The following is a 17,082-nucleotide window of genomic DNA, read 5'->3' on the forward strand; positions in this document are numbered from 1 at the left end:
TTGGCCCTGCATTGTTATTACAACATTACCAACTGTATTTCCTATGCTGTATTTTACATGCCTGTCATTATTTTGTAACAATCAATCTGTACTTCTTCAACATTTCACCTTTTTCACTCAGCTTTCCATTTCCCTCTCCATCTGGCAACTATCAGTTTGTTCTCTGTATCTGAGTCTGTTTTGTTTGTTCATTTACTTTGTTCTTTAGATCTCATAGATAAGTGAAATCATATAGTATTGCCTTTCTTTGTCTGACTTATTTCACTTAGCCAATACCCTCTGGGTCCATCCATGTTGTCTCTATACTTTCTCATGGCTGAGTAAATGACATTTTATATATGTACTACGTCTTTTTTATCTTATTGTCTATTGATGAACACTTAGATGGCTTCTACATCTTAGATATTATAAATAATGCTGCAATGAACATAAGTGCACATATATCGTTTCAAATTAGTGTTTTGGATTTCTTTAGATAAATACCCAGAAGTAGAATTGCTGGGTCATAATATAATTCTATTTTTAATTTTTTTGCAGAACCTCTGTTCTGTTTTCCATAATGGCTGCACCAATTTGCATTTCTTGGTTTGTATTTTTAATTTTCAACCTTTTTGTTTCATAGTTTACATGAGGAAACCAAGGCAAGTCTGGAAAAAAAAATACCTGTGTATCTAAGGTCACCCAACTAGTAAGAGATAAAGCCAAAAGGTCACCTGATTCAAGATTTCCTGTTGTCTTTTAATAATAACCATAAACACTGGCTCAATGCATAGTTTATGCCAAGTGATATACTAAGTTTTATATGCATATTCCCATTATTTTCATTAAATTCTAATATCTCTTCAGCTCATACATGGCATTACTATGTGGTAGATATTCTAATGTACATTAAACAATAAATAGAAAAACAAGGAAATCATTTGAAGGTAGTGTTTCCTTTTTTAAAGCAGATAAATAATACACTTAAAGCACAACAGCTTTGAAATTGAAAGGAAAATTAATGGTTTTCAATCTAAGTTTGATGTGAACATGATTTCTTCCATTTCCAGCTGTTGTTGGTGAGCGCTTCAGGTTAGCCCGTCTGCACTTTGGCATCTCTTAGATAGAAAGTATATGTGTGCTGCTATTTTTGAAACTGCTAAGGGTGATAGGGACAGTCCCCTGATGTGAAACTCATCCAAAATTCAACTTCTTTATTTAACCTACAATCTCAGCCATTTTTGAAACTGCTGGTTTGATATCAGAGCCTCAAATGATACTTCACAGGAAGCTGCTCCAAAGGCCAGATCCTATAGGTTTCCTTTTCCTTTTTTGCTTTTTTAAATCCTATGTTTAGATTACACTTGATAGAACTCCCAAGTCTACTGGACTGACTCTCTTCAGCAGTCATGCAGAACTCTGCAGAACAAGATCTGTTTGAATAATACTGACACTTACTTAGTCTAACTCTGTTTGAAGGTGCTCAAGCCTAATTTTGATTGAGCCTACTATTCTAAAAGAAAGGAAGAAAATCTATATGGCACAGAGAATTATGTCCTTGCTTCTCTCTGAAAAACAGCCATCACATGTATGTATGCATGCATGTATGTATGTATGTATGTATTTTGCACAGCTGCTGTTATTTCACATTGCTACTGGATGACAAACTCTCAGTGCAAGCAAATTGTGCCCCACACCCTAGGACTCCTTTGATCCAAGGCAAGGAGGCTACAGGAGTTTTTCACTGGCTAATCCCTAAGGTTGTTTCAGGAGGATCTCACTTGCACCTTAACTCATTTAATTATTCAACAAGCATTAGCTATTTCAGCACCTTCTATGGACTATAACACCGTTCACTGAATTCCCTACCTATTTTTCATGCTCATCTGTGGTGTCTTTATTATGGGAAGTCACTATCAGTGATTAGATGTCCTCAGTTATCTTTCTGGACTTGAACTAATATTGTTCTTCATTCTTGCTCTTAGATACCTTTAAGAGTTACCTCTGTTAGGGAGCAGCCACATCTATCTTGCTTAACACCGTGTTCTCAGCAGCCAGCAGAGTGCCTTGTACAAGATTAGTCTTTAATAAATATGTACCGAGTACACAAATCAATGAGTAATCTTAAAACTAGTTGAACTTTTGTTAAGTTTTCAAATCCCATCTTTTTCCCAGCCCACACCTCCACATCCCCATGTCACATGTCTCCATGCTGGTTCATATGCCTGTGTGGATGCACATAGAACATCACTCCCTGACACGCTCTCTCTTTTCCATTTTCAGACTTTGTGACTCCTCCGGGATTTTCATACTTGTCTTCGCTTTGACTTTGACATCTTCCTTAAAGGTTCTAAGCTATGGGAAAACAAAGTTTGCCATAGAAAATAGGTAGATTTTCAGGGAAGAAAATGTCATATTAGTGGTTATTTGACAGTGCTGCCTTTGTAAATAATAAGACATTTGATGTTCAAGGCTATTAAAACAGGTGTATGTGTGGAAAAAAGTCAGCTGCCAGGAAGGTTTAATTAAAACAAAGGTCATGGCTATGCTGCACAAATTCTTGTAAGATACCATATCTAATTGTTAGGCAGTTAAATTGTGCTTATTTTAAACCGTTGGGGTTTTTTTTTTCTTTTTTGTTTAATGAGACAGTGCACTGCATCGTCACAGATCGCTGACCATTGTTTGAAGCGTTGTGATGATAACTGCATTTCAAGTTATTGAGCTGGAGTTTAAATAAATTATAAGAAGGTCAAAGAACACATATTTGGTGTTCTATAAACAGTCAGAACCAATGAATCGTAGCTTCGCAGAGAAAGGAAGACGTTTTTAAAAAACTGAAACCCTGTCTTGCTGCTGAGGTTTTTTAAAGGCATTTTATATATTGTAAAAACAAATAATTTGTGCAAGTGACTCCCTGAAATTTTTTTATAGGCTATATGACAAATTTTCAGATATCATTTATTTAATTAGATTAAAAGTAAGTAATTTGTACCAAAACACAGCTGGCTATGTATGTTGAATTCTAAAGTTGAACAATAAGGGTATAGAATTATTGTCAAATAGAGAAAATAAAATCTATCATTAAAACATTTTCACATGTATTTTTTGGCTTCTGTAGATTTTTTTTAAAGGTTGTAGTTTTGTAAAATTCATCAGTATCATTTTTATAAACCTTGTTTGGGTCTCTTCCTAATTTATATATTAAGTACATTTAAAATTAGAAAGTGACATTTAAATATATACTGCTTTCATTTTAAAAATCAGTTAGTGGGTAACTGAGCTCCAGCTATTTGCCAGACTTTGTTTTAGCGGCTTCCATACATTATCTTATTTACTCTGTACCTCAACTTGATCATATTGTTGCCAATATCACAGTTTCAAATATGAGAAAACTAAAGCCATCAACAGAGGTTAAAAAAAAATCCCCGAAATTATATAGCTAGTAAATGAAGCTTCCATGACTTGAATTACAAAGTCTGTGTTCTTTCTATTTTATTTCATTGTTTAAATTTCCAAATTTTACTTAAGGCTACCTTTAAGAAATACTTAGATTTACATTCAAATTTGTAGCAATTGCTATAAGCTATGTCATTTAACGTCAATTTCTTTTCCCTGTATCTTCTATACCATAGGCTAAAACTTAAAATACTCAAGAGGGATTTTTAGTCCAAAATAGACACAAGCAGACTTTGAACACACCTTCTCTCAGGAACACTTTAAATCTATGCCTACAAACAGAGCAGTTCTGCCTTAACAGAAACTAAGGTATGACTCTACAGCTCCTGCACAATAAATAAGAGAGAGAGAGAGATCACAGAGAAATGAGTAGAAGAGACAGAGACATGGTATGGCAGGATGAAAAACAGTGCTTTAAAGGGCCCCTACACTGCATGGGTAGGAAATTCACTTATTAACCTTAAAGCATTTGTCAAGTGGTAGGGGAAACTGCAGAAACTCTCTCCAAGTTCGGAGCAGTAAAAAGCATAATTTTTTTTTGCATTTCCTTCCACCTTGACAGTATAGGCAGGAGCTTGATCAAGGCAATTTAGCTGACTGGCAAAGGCATTTCCAGTGTGCCCCAGGCTTGCATCAGCTATGTGGATTATTTCCAAGACTCCATGTGGCCAACTCCAAATACAGCTTTTAATGAGTGTACCAAGGTAGTCCCAGTATGGCTTGGCCAAAGTACTTCCTGAGGGCCACACCAGCTCTAATTACAGCTCCCACGCCAGAGCTGCTTACTCTCAAGACTTTCCATGCCTTGAATCTAGTCTCATTATAGCTCCACCCAGCCAGCCAAGCAGTTCTAGAGTAGTTTGACCTTAGGATTTCACTTCCCACAGCTACTCCATCTCCAGCTCCAACCATACTGTGAAAACAGGCCTGGTTCAACTCGCCCTCAGGAGTTCCCATGGTTCATGCCAACTCCACTCCAGCTATAGTAGCATGCCAAAAACACTCAGCACATTCAATCTACAAAGGAGAATCTCTTACCCAAAGCCAATCTTCTTAGACAGAGAGATTTGTTATTTTGCCTAATTCATGGAAAAAAATACAGAGACAACAAACATGAGGAGACAGAGTAAAATGTTCTTAATTTAATAACAAGACAAAACCACAGAAAAGAACTGAAGAAAACAGAAAAATCAATCTACCAAATAAAGAATTCAAAACATTGGTAATAAAGGTGCTCAATGAATTTGGGAGATAAGCAGAAGAAATCAGTGAAAACTTCAAAAAAAAGAGGTGAAAGATATCATAAAAAATCAATCAGAACTGAAGAATGCAATGATTAAAATTAAAAAACACTAGAGGGCTCAACAACATATTAAATGATACAGAAGACCACATCAACAATCTGAAAAACAAGCTAGTAAAAAATCACCCAATCAGAATAGCAAAAAGAAAAATAAATTAAATAAGAATACTTTTAGGGACCTCTGGGATAAGATTAAGTGTGCCGACATTCACATCAAAAAGAACTCAGAAGAAGAGCAGAGAGAGAAAAGGACAGAAAATGTATTTAAAGAAATAATGGCTGAAAGATTCCCTAACTTGATGAACTAAACAGACATCTGACTCTAGGGATCACAGAGACACAAGGAAGATGAATACAAGGAGTACCACACCAGGACACATAATAATTAAAATTTGACAAGTTAAAGATAAAGAGATAATCTTAAAATCAGCAAAAGAAAAGTACCTAGTTATGTATAAGAGAAAACCTATAATACTTTTAGTGATTTTTCAGAAAAAAATGTCAGGCCAGAATGGCATGGCACAATAAATCAAAGTGATGGAAGAGAAAAACCTATAATAAACCTCTACCTAGCAAGGTTATCCTTCAGAATTAAAGAAGAGATAAGGAGTTTCAGGATAAGCAAAAGTTAAATGAGTTTATCACAACTAAACTGGCACTATTAGAAATGTTAAGGGGACATTGTTAATCAAAAAAATTGCCAACACCCAAATATATATATATATATATTATCATTGATAAAGGCAAACATTGAGTAAATGTAGTAAATCTACCAATTATCAAGCTAGTATAAAGGTTAAAAGTGAAAAGTAGTAACATCATGCATAACTATTACAATAAGTTAAGGAATACACACACTCAAAGGTATAAAATATGGTGTCAAAAATATAAATGTAATTGGGTAAGTAAAAAAAAATGCAGAGCTTTTAAAATGCATTTAGTTTTAAGCAAATAAGCCTGGGATAGCAATACTTTCATCAGACAAAGTAGACTTCAAATCAAAGACTACAACAAGAGGCAAAGAAGGGTTTTACATAATGATACAGGGGTCAATCTAACAAGAAGATATAGCACATAAACATCCATGCACCCAATGTGAAGGACACCTAAGTACATAAAGTAGATATTAACAGACATAAAGGAAGAGATTGACAATAATACAATAATAGTGGGTGGGGTCAACACTCCATTTTCATCAATAGATCATCTAGACCAAAAGTCCACAACAAAACAGTGGACTTAAAAGATACATTAGAGCATATACACTTAATAGATATTTGCAGAGCATTTCAACCCAAAGCAGAAGAGTATACGTTCCTTTCCAGTGCACATGAAACATTTTCCAGGATAGATCACAAGTTAGACCACAGAGCAAGTCTCAAATTTAAGGAGATTTAAATCATATTCATATCTTCTCCAATCACAACAGTATGAAATAAATAACAAATAAAAATACTGGAGATAATATGAATATGTAGAAGCTAAATCACATGCTGCTAAACAATCTGTAGGTTAAAAAAGAAATCAAGAAGAAAAAATTTTTTAATTCTTGAGATAAGTAAATATAAAAATACAATTTTCTGAAATTTAAAGGACATAGTTGAAGCAGTTATAACTGAAAATCCATAGCAATAAAGGCTTACCTAAAGAAAAATAAGTTTTAATGAACAGTCCAATTCTGTATCTGAAGGAACTAGACAAGGAGAACAAATAAAGCCTAAAGCAAGTAGAAGAAGGAAATAAAGATCAGAACAAAGATAAAAGATTAGCATAAAGACTAAAAAATATAGATCAAAAAAATTGAGAGCTGATCTTTGTAAAGATACATAAAATTAATAAACCTTTAGCCAGACTCATCAAAAAAGAAAGGGAAAGAAAAAGAAAGAGAGGAAGTGAGAGAGGGCCCAAATAAGTAAATTCACATATAAAAGAGGTGCTGGTGACAACCAGCACCACAGAAATGTCAAGGATTATAAGAGAATACTATGGAAAATGATAGACCAACATACTGGAAAACCTAGAAAAAAATAAATTCCTAGAATCAAACACTCTTACAAGACTGCATTAAAAAGAAGTAGAAAATCGGAACAAAACAACTACTAGTAATAAAATGGAATCAGTAGTAACAATAATAAAAACCTCCCAAACCCTAAAGTTTGGGACCAAAGGGCTTCACAGGTAAACTCTAACAAATATTCATAAAATAATGCCTATGCCTCTCAAACTATTCCCCCAAAAAAAACTGAAGAAAAGGGAAAGCTTTTGAATTCATTCTATGAGGACAGTATTACCTTGATATCAAAACCAGACAAAGACACTATCAAAAAAATTACAGGCCAATATTCTTGATAAACATAGATTCAAAACTCCTGAACAAAATTTTAGCAAATTATGTTCATAAACACATTAAGAAATCTGTGATCAAATGGGACTTTATCCAGGAATGCAAGGATGGTTTAATAGCCACAAATCAATCAATAAGATATACCACATTTACAAAATAAAGAATAAAAATTATATGATCATATCAATAGATGCAGGAAAAGCATTTGACAAAATTCAACATTCATTCATGATTAAAAACTCTCAACAAAGTTGGTATAAAGGGAATATATCTCAATATAATAAAGGTCATATATGAAAAAAACACACAGCTAACATATTCAATGGTGCAAAGCTTAAAGATTTTTCTCTGACATCAGGAATAAGACAAGCATGTCCACTTTTACCACTCTTTCACAACATACTATTGAGAGTCTTAGCCAGAGAAATCAGACAAGAAAAAGAAACAAGAGATGTCCAAATTGAAGAGTAAGAAAACTGTCACTATTTGCAGATAACACAATAGTATGTAAAGAAAACACTAAAGATTCCTCCCAAAAACTGTTAGAACTAATAAATAAATTCAGTAAATTTGCAGAATATAAAATTAATATTTAGACATCTATTGTGTGTGTATATACACTAATAATTAATTATAAAAAAAATTATGAGAAAAAAAAGATGGCAGCAGAGTAGGCGGATGCACAGATGCCCAGCTCTCACCACCAAACTGGAATACAAATCAATTTAGGAAAAATCAGTATGAGAAACCAACTCTGAACTGCAAGAATGGCTCTCAAAAACCAAGGAGCAAAGAAGAAACCACAGGAGTCCTGGTAAGGAGCCCCTGAACCTCCTCTGCTTGCCGGAACGGAGGGGGGGGTGGGGCTGAGAGCCCAGAGAGGATCTCGGAGGGCGGGGAGCAGAAACTACTGCTCACAGCCACTTGCCTGGCGACCAGGGAGCAAGGTGCTTTGAAAGGACCAGCTTATCTCCCAGGTGGAGAGGACAGGGAGAAGAACAGACTGTGAGGGGCTAAGGCAAGGGTCTCAAACTCGCGGCCCGCGGGCCGCATGCGGCCCACCCACCAATTTTGTGCGGCCGCAGACTGGCCTGCAGATTAATCCACGAAGTTTGATTAGTCTGCGGGCCGCACAAAATTGGTGGGCGGGCCACATGGCAGCGAGTTTGAGACCCCTGGGCTAAGGAATGCAAGAGACGAGCTAAAAGAGCTGACTCATCCATGCTGGAGGCAGCCATACCTGGGGGAGGAACTGAACCTTTCACAAAACAGAGCTGAAGTGCTTCCAGATCAGAGATCTCCAGACATCTCTCCATCTCCAATCAGCGCAACAAGACACAGCTGAAAACAAGAAGTGGGGAGGAGGGGCAGTAACTCAGTTCTCCATGGAGATCTGAGATACACCTCCCCCTACTGAAGCTGAGAAAACACCCTGCCCTCAGTGAGATTAGCTGGCTAAAGAGTCTCAGGTTACACCCATCGCATTCCTGGATACAGTTTCAAGGAAGCCCCCTGCTGAGATCAGCAAACAAGACTATCACCTGTTAAGAAAACAAACAAATCAAGACTTCAAAGCTGCCCAAATCTGAAAGTGGATTACAGATAACAGCTGATACCAACCCAAGAAGACCTAGAAATAACACAACTGAAAACTGGAGGCAAACACCAAGCCTAGACTCAACCAACTCTACAAATAAAACACCATGATGAGAAGACAAAGGAGTGCAATCCAAATGAAACCACAAAAGACACCTTCGAGTGATGAACTGAGTGATATGGAAATAATCAAATTTCCAGATGCGGAGTTCAAAATAATGATTGTAAGGATGCTTAGGGATCTTAGAACAACAATGGAGGGTCAGTATGAAAACCTAAATAAAGAAATAGCAAGTATAAAAAAGAATCAGTTGGAGATGACAAATACAATATCAGAAATAAAGACCACAATGGAAGGAATTAAAAGCAGGATAGATAGAGCAGAGGATCGAATCAGTGAGTTAGAGGACAACTGGAATGAAGGCATGAAAGCAGAGAAGAAAAGAGAAAAGAGACTCAAAAAGTCAGAGGAAACTCTTAGAGAGCTCTGTGACAACATGAAGAGAAATAACATCCACATCATAGGGGTTCCTGAAGAAGAAAAAGAACAAGGGATAGAGACTTTGTTCAATCATATCATAGCTGAAAACTTCCCTAAATTAATGCAAGAGAAACTCTCACAAATCCAAGAAGCACAGAGGACTCCATTAAAGAGAAACCCAAAGAAACCTACACCAAGACACATCATAATTAAAATACCAAAGCTAAGCGATAAAGAGAAAATATTAAAAGCTGCAAGAGAAAAAAAAGTTATCACCTACAAAGGAGCCCCCATAAGGATGACATCTGACTTCTCAACAGAAACACTTGAGGCCAGAAGGGAATGGCAAGAAATATTCAAAGTAATGCAGAACAAGAACCTACAACCAAGACTACTTTAAAATCGAAGGAGAAATAAAAAGCTTCCCAGACAAAAAACAACTCAAGGAATTCATTACAACCAAACCAATGCTGCAGGAAATGTTAAGGGGCCTGTTGTAAACAGATCAAAGTGGCAAAAGAATACAGCAAAAAAAGGAATACACCTTTAAAGAAGAAAATGGCAATAAACAACTACATATCAATAATAACCTTAAATGTAAATGAATTAAATGATCCAATCAAAAGACAGAGTAGCTGCGTGGATAAGAAAACAGGACCCATACATATGTTGTCTACAAAAGACACACCTTAGAACAAAAGACACACATAGATTGAAGGTAAAAGGATGGAAAAAAATGTTTCATGCAAACGGAAATGAAAAAAAAGCTGGGGTAGCAATACTTATATCAGACAAATTGGACTTTAAAACAAAGGATATAGTAAGAGATACAGAAGGCCACTACATAATGATAAAGGGAGTAATCCAACAGGAAGATATAAATATTATAAATATCTATGCACCTAATATAGGAGCACCTAAATATATAGAGCAGACTTTGATGGATTTAAAGGGCAAGATCAACAGCAATACTATAATAGTAGGGGATTTCAATACCCCACTAACATCACTAGATAGATCCTCAAGAAAGAAAATTAACAAAGAAACAGCAGACTTATTGGAAACACTAGATCAACTCGATTTAATAGATATCTTCAGAACCTTTCACCCTAAAGCAGCAGAATATACATTCTTTTCAAGTGCTCATGGTACATTCTCTAGGATAGACCACATGTTAGGGCACAAAAGTGCTCTCAACAAATTTAAGAGGACTGAAATTGTATCAAGCACTTTCTCCAATCACAATGGCATGAAACTAGAAATGAATCACAACAGAAAAGCTCAAAAATTCTCAAACACATGGAAACTAAATACCAGGTTGTTAAATAACTAATGGATTAAGAATGAGATCAAAGAAGAAATAAAAAAATTCCTAGAAACGAATGACAACGAGCATACAACAACTCAAAATTTATGGGACACAGCGAAAGCAGTGCTGAGAGGGAAGTTCATAGCACTACAGGCACACTTTCAGAAGCTAGAAAAAGCTCAAATAAACAACTTAACTCTGCATCTAAAAGAATTAGAAAAAGAACAGCAAGTAAAGCCCAAATGTAGTAGAAGGAAGGAAATAATAAAGATCAGAGCAGAAATAAATGACATAGAGGCTAAAGAAACAATACAGAGGATCAATGAAACTAGGAGCTGGTTCTTTGAAAAGGTAAACAAGATTGATGAACCTTTAAGTAGACTCACCAAGAAAAAGAGAGAGAGGACTCAAATAAATAAAATTAGAAATGAGAGAGGAGAAATAACAACTGACACAACAGAAATACAAAATATTGTAAGAAAATACTATGAAGAACTGTATGCCAAAAAACTAGACAACCTAGATGAAATGGACAAATTCATTGAAACATACAATCTTCCAAAAATCAATCTGGAAGAATCAAAAAACCTAAACAGACTGATTACAACAAAGGAGATCGAAACAGTTATCAAAAAACTCCCAACAAAGAAAAGTCCAGGGCCCGATGGCTTCACAACGGAATTCTACCAAATATTCAAAGAAGAACTAACTCCTATCCTTCTCAAGCTACTTCAAAAAATTCAAGAGGAAGGAAGACTTCCAAGCTCCTTTTATGAGGCGAGCATAATTCTGATTCCAAAACCAGGCAAAGACAACACAAAGAAAGAAAATTATAGGCCAATATCTCTGATGAATATAGATGCTAAAATCTTCAACAAAATATTAGCAAACCGGATCCAACAATATATGGAAAAAATCATACACCATGATCAAGTGGGATTTATTCTGGGGAGGCAAGGATGGTACAATTTTTGTAAATCAATCAATGTGATTCATCACATAAACAAAAAGAAGGAGAAAAACCATATGATAATTTCAATAGATGCAGAAAAAGCATTTGATAAAATCCAGCACCCATTCATGATCAAAACTCTCAGCAAAGTGGGAATACAGGGAACATACCTCAACGTGATAAAAGCCATCTATGAGAAACCCACAGCCAACATCATACTCAATGGACAAAAATTAAAAGCAATCCCCTTAAGATCGGGAACAAGGCAGGGGTGCCCCCTTTCACCACTCTTATTTAACATAGTCCTGGAAGTCCTAGCCACAGCTATCAGACAAGAAGAAGAAATAAAAGGAATTCAAGTGGGAAAAGAAGAAGTAAAACTATCATTATTTGCAGATGATATGATATTGTATATAGAAAACCCTAAAGTCTCAGTCAAAAAGCTACTGGACCTGATAAATGAATTCAGCAAAGTGGCAGGATATAAAATCAATACTCAGAAATCAGAGGCATTTTTATACACCAACAATGAACAGTCAGAAAGAGAAATTAAGGAAACAATCCCCTTCACAATTACAACCAAAAAAATAAAGTACCTAGGAATAAACTTAACCAAAGAGACTAAAGACTTGTACTCGGAAAATTACAAAGCATTGATAAAAGAAATCAAGGAAGATACAAACAAGTGGAAGCATATATCGTGCTCATGGTTAGGAAGAATAAACATCATTAAAATGTCTATATTACCCAAAGCAATCTATAAATTCAATGCAATACTAATTAAAATATCAATGACATACTTCAAAGATATAGAACACATATTCCAAAAATTTATATGGAACCAAAAGAGAACATGAATAGCCTCAGCAATCTTAAAAAAAGAAGAATAAAGTGGGAGGTATCACACTTCCTGATATCAAGTTATACTACAAGGCCATTGTACTCAAAACAGCCTGGTACTGGCATAAGAACAGGCATATAGATCAATGGAACAGAACAGAGAACCCAGAAATAAACCCACAGTTCTATGGACAACTGATATTTGACAAAGGAGGCAAGGAAATACAATGGAGTAAAGACAGCCTCTTTAACAAATGGTGTTGGGAAAATTGGACAGCTACCTGCAAAAAAATGAAACTAGATCACCAGCTTACACCACTCACAAAAATAAACTCAAAATGGATAAAAGACTTAAATGTAGGCCGTGAAACCATAAGCATCTTAGAAGAAAACATAGGCAGTAAGCTCTCTGACATCTCTCGCAGCAATATATTTGCTGATTTATCTCCATGGGGAAGTGAAATAAAAGACAGGATAAACAAATGGGACTATATCAAACTAAAAAGCTTCTGCACAGCTAAAGACAACAGGAACAGAATAAAAAGACAAACTACACAATGGGAGAATATATTTGACATAGTGTCTGATAAGGGGTTAATAACCAAAATTTATAAAGAACTCGTAAATCTCAACACCAGGAAGACAAACAATCCAATCCAAAAATGGGCAAAAGAGATGAATAGACACTTCTCCAAAGAGGACATACAGATGGCCAACAGGCATATGAAAAAATGTTCAACATCACTAATCATTAGAGAAATGCAAATTAAAACCACAATGAGATATCACCTCACACCAGTCAGAATGGCGCTCATCAACAAAACAACACAGATTAAGTGCTGGTGAGGATGTGGAGAAAAGGGAACCCTCCTGCACTGCTGGTGGGAATGCAGACTGGTGCAGCCACTGTGGAAAACAGTATGGAGATTCCTCAAAAAACTGAAAATTGAACTGCCTTTTGACCCAGCTATCCCACTTTTAGGAATATACCCCAAGGACACCATAGAACGGCTCGAAAAGGAGAAATGCACCCCCATGTTTGTGGCAGCATTGTTCACAATAGCGAAGATCTGGAAACAACCCAAGTGTCCATCAGAGGACGAGTGAATTAAAAAGCTTTGGTACATATATACTATGGAGTACTACTCAGCCATAAGAAATGATGACATCGGATCATTTACAATAACATGGATGGACCTTGATAACATTATACGGAGTGAAATAAGTAAATCAGAAAAAAAACTAAGAACTATATGAATCCATACATAGAAGGGACATAAAAATGAGACTCAGAGAAATGAACAAGAATGTGATGACAACATGGGTGGGGGATGGGGGGAGGGGGGATGGGGTGAAGAAGGAGAGAGGGGTTGGGGGAGGGGAGGGGCCCAAAGAAAACCAGATAGAAGGTGACAGAAGACAATTTAACTTTGGGGGAGGGGTATACAGCACAATCAAATGTCAAAATAATCTAGAGATGTTTTCTCTCAACATATGTACCCTGATTTATCAATGTCACTGCATTAGATTTAATAAAATAAATAAATAAATAAATAATTTAAATTTTTTTTAAATAATAAAAAATTTTAACTAGATAAAAAAAAAATTATGAACACAATCCTATTGCTTGACCTGTGGTGGCACAGTGGATGAAGCATTGACCTGGAATGCTGAGATTGCTGGTTCAAACCACCAGGCTTGCCAGGTCAAGGCACATACAAGAAGCAACTACTGGCCCTGGCCAGTTGGCTCAGCGGTAGAGCATCAGCCTGGCGTGCGGGGGACCCGGGTTCGATTCCCGGCCAGGGCACATAGGAGAAGCGCCCATGTGCTTCTCCACCCCGCCCCCCTCCTTCCTCTCTGTCTCTCTCTTCCCCTCCCGCAGCCAAGGCTCCATTGGAGCAAAGATGGCCCGGGCGCTGGGGATGGCTCCTTGGCCTCTGCCCCAGGTGCTAGAGTGGCTCTGGTCTTGGCAGAGCATTGCCCCTGGTGGGCGTGCCGGGTGGATCCTGGTGGGGCGCATGCGGGAGTCTGTCTGACTGTCTCTCCCCGTTTCCAGCTTCAGAAAAAAAAAAAAAGAAGCAACTACTATGAGTTGATGCTTCCTGTTCCTCTCCTACTCCCTTTGTTTCTCTCTCCTTTCATTAATAAATGAATAAATAAAATCCTTTAGAAAAAAAGAAAAACAAAACAATCCCATTTACATTACATCAAAAATAATAAAATAAGTTTAACCAAGAAACTAAAGACCTGTACTATGAAAACTATAAAACATTGATAAAAGAAACTGAAGAAGATACATATAAATATAAGGATATACTGTTCTCATAGATTGGAAGAATTAATAGTATTTAAATGTCCATACTATCAAAGCAATCTACAGATTCAATGTAATCTTTATCTTAATAAAACAATGGCATTTTTTACAGAACTAGAACAAGTAATCCTAAAATTTATATAGAATTACTATATAAAAATCAGGAAGTGTGAAATCAGGTATCATATACCATGATTTCAAACTGTACTACAAAGCTGTAGTAATCAAAACAGTATGGTACTGGCACAAAATACAGACATATAAATCAATAAAACAAAATAGAGAGCCCAGAAATAAACCCACACTTAAAACGTCATTAATCTATAACAAGAGAAGCAAAATTATACAGTGGGAAAAATAAAGTTTCCTTAATAAATGGTGTTGGGAAAAATGGAAAGTTACCTACAAAAACATAAAACAAGACAATTTTCTTACACCATATAGAAAAATAGATTAAAGATAAATTTAAGATTTAAAACCATATAACTCCTAAAGCAAACATAGATTGTGAACACTTTAACATCACTCAGCAATATGTTTATAGAAATGTCTTCATGGAAAAAGATAAACAAATGGAAGTACATCAAACTATAAAGCTTTTACACAGTGAAGGAAATCATCCACAAAACAAAAAGACAGTCTATTGAATGGAAGAAGAACGTGGCTCATAATATCCAATAAGGGGTTAAAAAACAAAACATATAAAAACTTACACAACTCAACATCAAAATGGGCAAAGGATATGAATAAACATTTCTTCAAAGAAGACATACAGATGGCCAACAGACATAAGAAGATGCTCACATCATTAATCATCAGGGAAATGTAAATCAAAACCATAATGAGATACCAACTCACACCTGTCAGAATGGCAGCAAAGACAAAAATAAACAAATGTTGGCAAGGATTTGGAGAAAAGGGAACCTTTATGCATTGTTGGTGGGATTATAAACTAGGGCAGCCACTAGGGATAACAATATAAGATTCCTATCTCTAGTTTTATTTTCTTGTGTTGTGTTTGTCTAGTGTTAGTATCAAGATACACTGGCCTCAGAATTAGTTGGGGAGTGTGTATTACTCTTTTAAGAAGAAATCTTATTCTTTTAATATATTTGGTTAAATTTACTACTGAAGTCAATGGGACCTTTTTTTTTTTTCTTGTGGAAATTGTTTGATGACAAATTCTATCTCTTTGCTCAATATACATTTACCAGTTTCTTTGTGGCTGATATAATAAAAATACCACAAACTGGTGGTTTAATAACAGAAATTTACTCTCCCACATTCTGGAATCCAGAAGTTTCATTGGGTTTAACTAACTAGATTTTTTCTATCAGTTTTACTGGCTTGAAATGAAGGTGTCCTTAATGCACTCATTCAGGAGGAGATAACGGAGGATCCACTCCTTGCTTCTACCTAGAGGCTATCAGAATTTTTTGGACTGTGGCCACCTCACTCCAGTCTCAGCACTCAGTTAGAACAGCAATTTCTGGTCTTCTTGGCTTACCTCACCTAGAATAGAACAAGGAAAATCAGGACAAAGGCAATAAGAGCCCTGTGTTGCTGTCTTTCTAAGCCTAAAGTAGAGCTTCTACTCTACAATTTCAGGCTGAGAAAAGAGAATACTAGAATCTCAGGCACTCATGCATAGATTAGATGCTCTGAAACATAACTTGATCCTCTTCCAGGGATACTGAATCCCCCAAACTGGAGCTGAGGAGAGAGGGAGTCCTGTGTTCTTGGCTACATCTGCCTGGAGTGAAAATCATGCTCTCTGACTAAGAAATAGAGGGAGCAGTTGTGGCTCAAATGCCATTGACTTTCACTTTTTTCAGTAAGATTTAGCGGATTTTCTTAAATATATGTTTTGGGATTTTTTTTCCTATATCCCATAGGACAATTTTCGGAGATTTTAAATTGTTATTTAAAATTTTACCAGTTATGGTTTTTGATGGGGAGAAGAGCCAGGGAGCACCTCATTCCACCAATCTGGAAGTCCCTTTTTTACTCTTAAATCCATATCCTCTGGGTCTCTATTTTTTTTTTTGTTTTCCAGATATAGGAGATGAAAGTCTGTACATAAGTTGTCAAGGCTGTCAAGGAGACCCTCTGGCTTTCACATTTGACTTCAAATTCCCATTTAATTGTTCTCAGTCTTTTATTATATTTTTTAGAAATTTCATCAAGCTCAGTGATAGTCATTGACCTCATTTTCCTCTTTTCTCCATAATTTTTAAACACCTGATAATAGTCTCACTGACTAATGCAATCCTTTTCACTAGAATGTCATTTCAATTAACACCAATAAAAGTATTAATAATTAAGCTGCCACCTTGTTTGGGGAACAATCTATGCTCTAACTACCACCAGTGATGAGGTTTTCATTGCTTAGAGATTCAGCTTAATGTTCAGGATGCTGTTAAATAAAAGTTTCTGAGATTTAACACCTATGGAAAGAAAGGGATGAAAGAATGAACAGAAGGAAAAGTTAAGGTAACAGGC

This window comes from Saccopteryx bilineata, chromosome 12 (genome assembly GCF_036850765.1).
Source record: "Saccopteryx bilineata isolate mSacBil1 chromosome 12, mSacBil1_pri_phased_curated, whole genome shotgun sequence".
NCBI classification, from domain to species: domain Eukaryota; kingdom Metazoa; phylum Chordata; class Mammalia; order Chiroptera; family Emballonuridae; genus Saccopteryx; species Saccopteryx bilineata.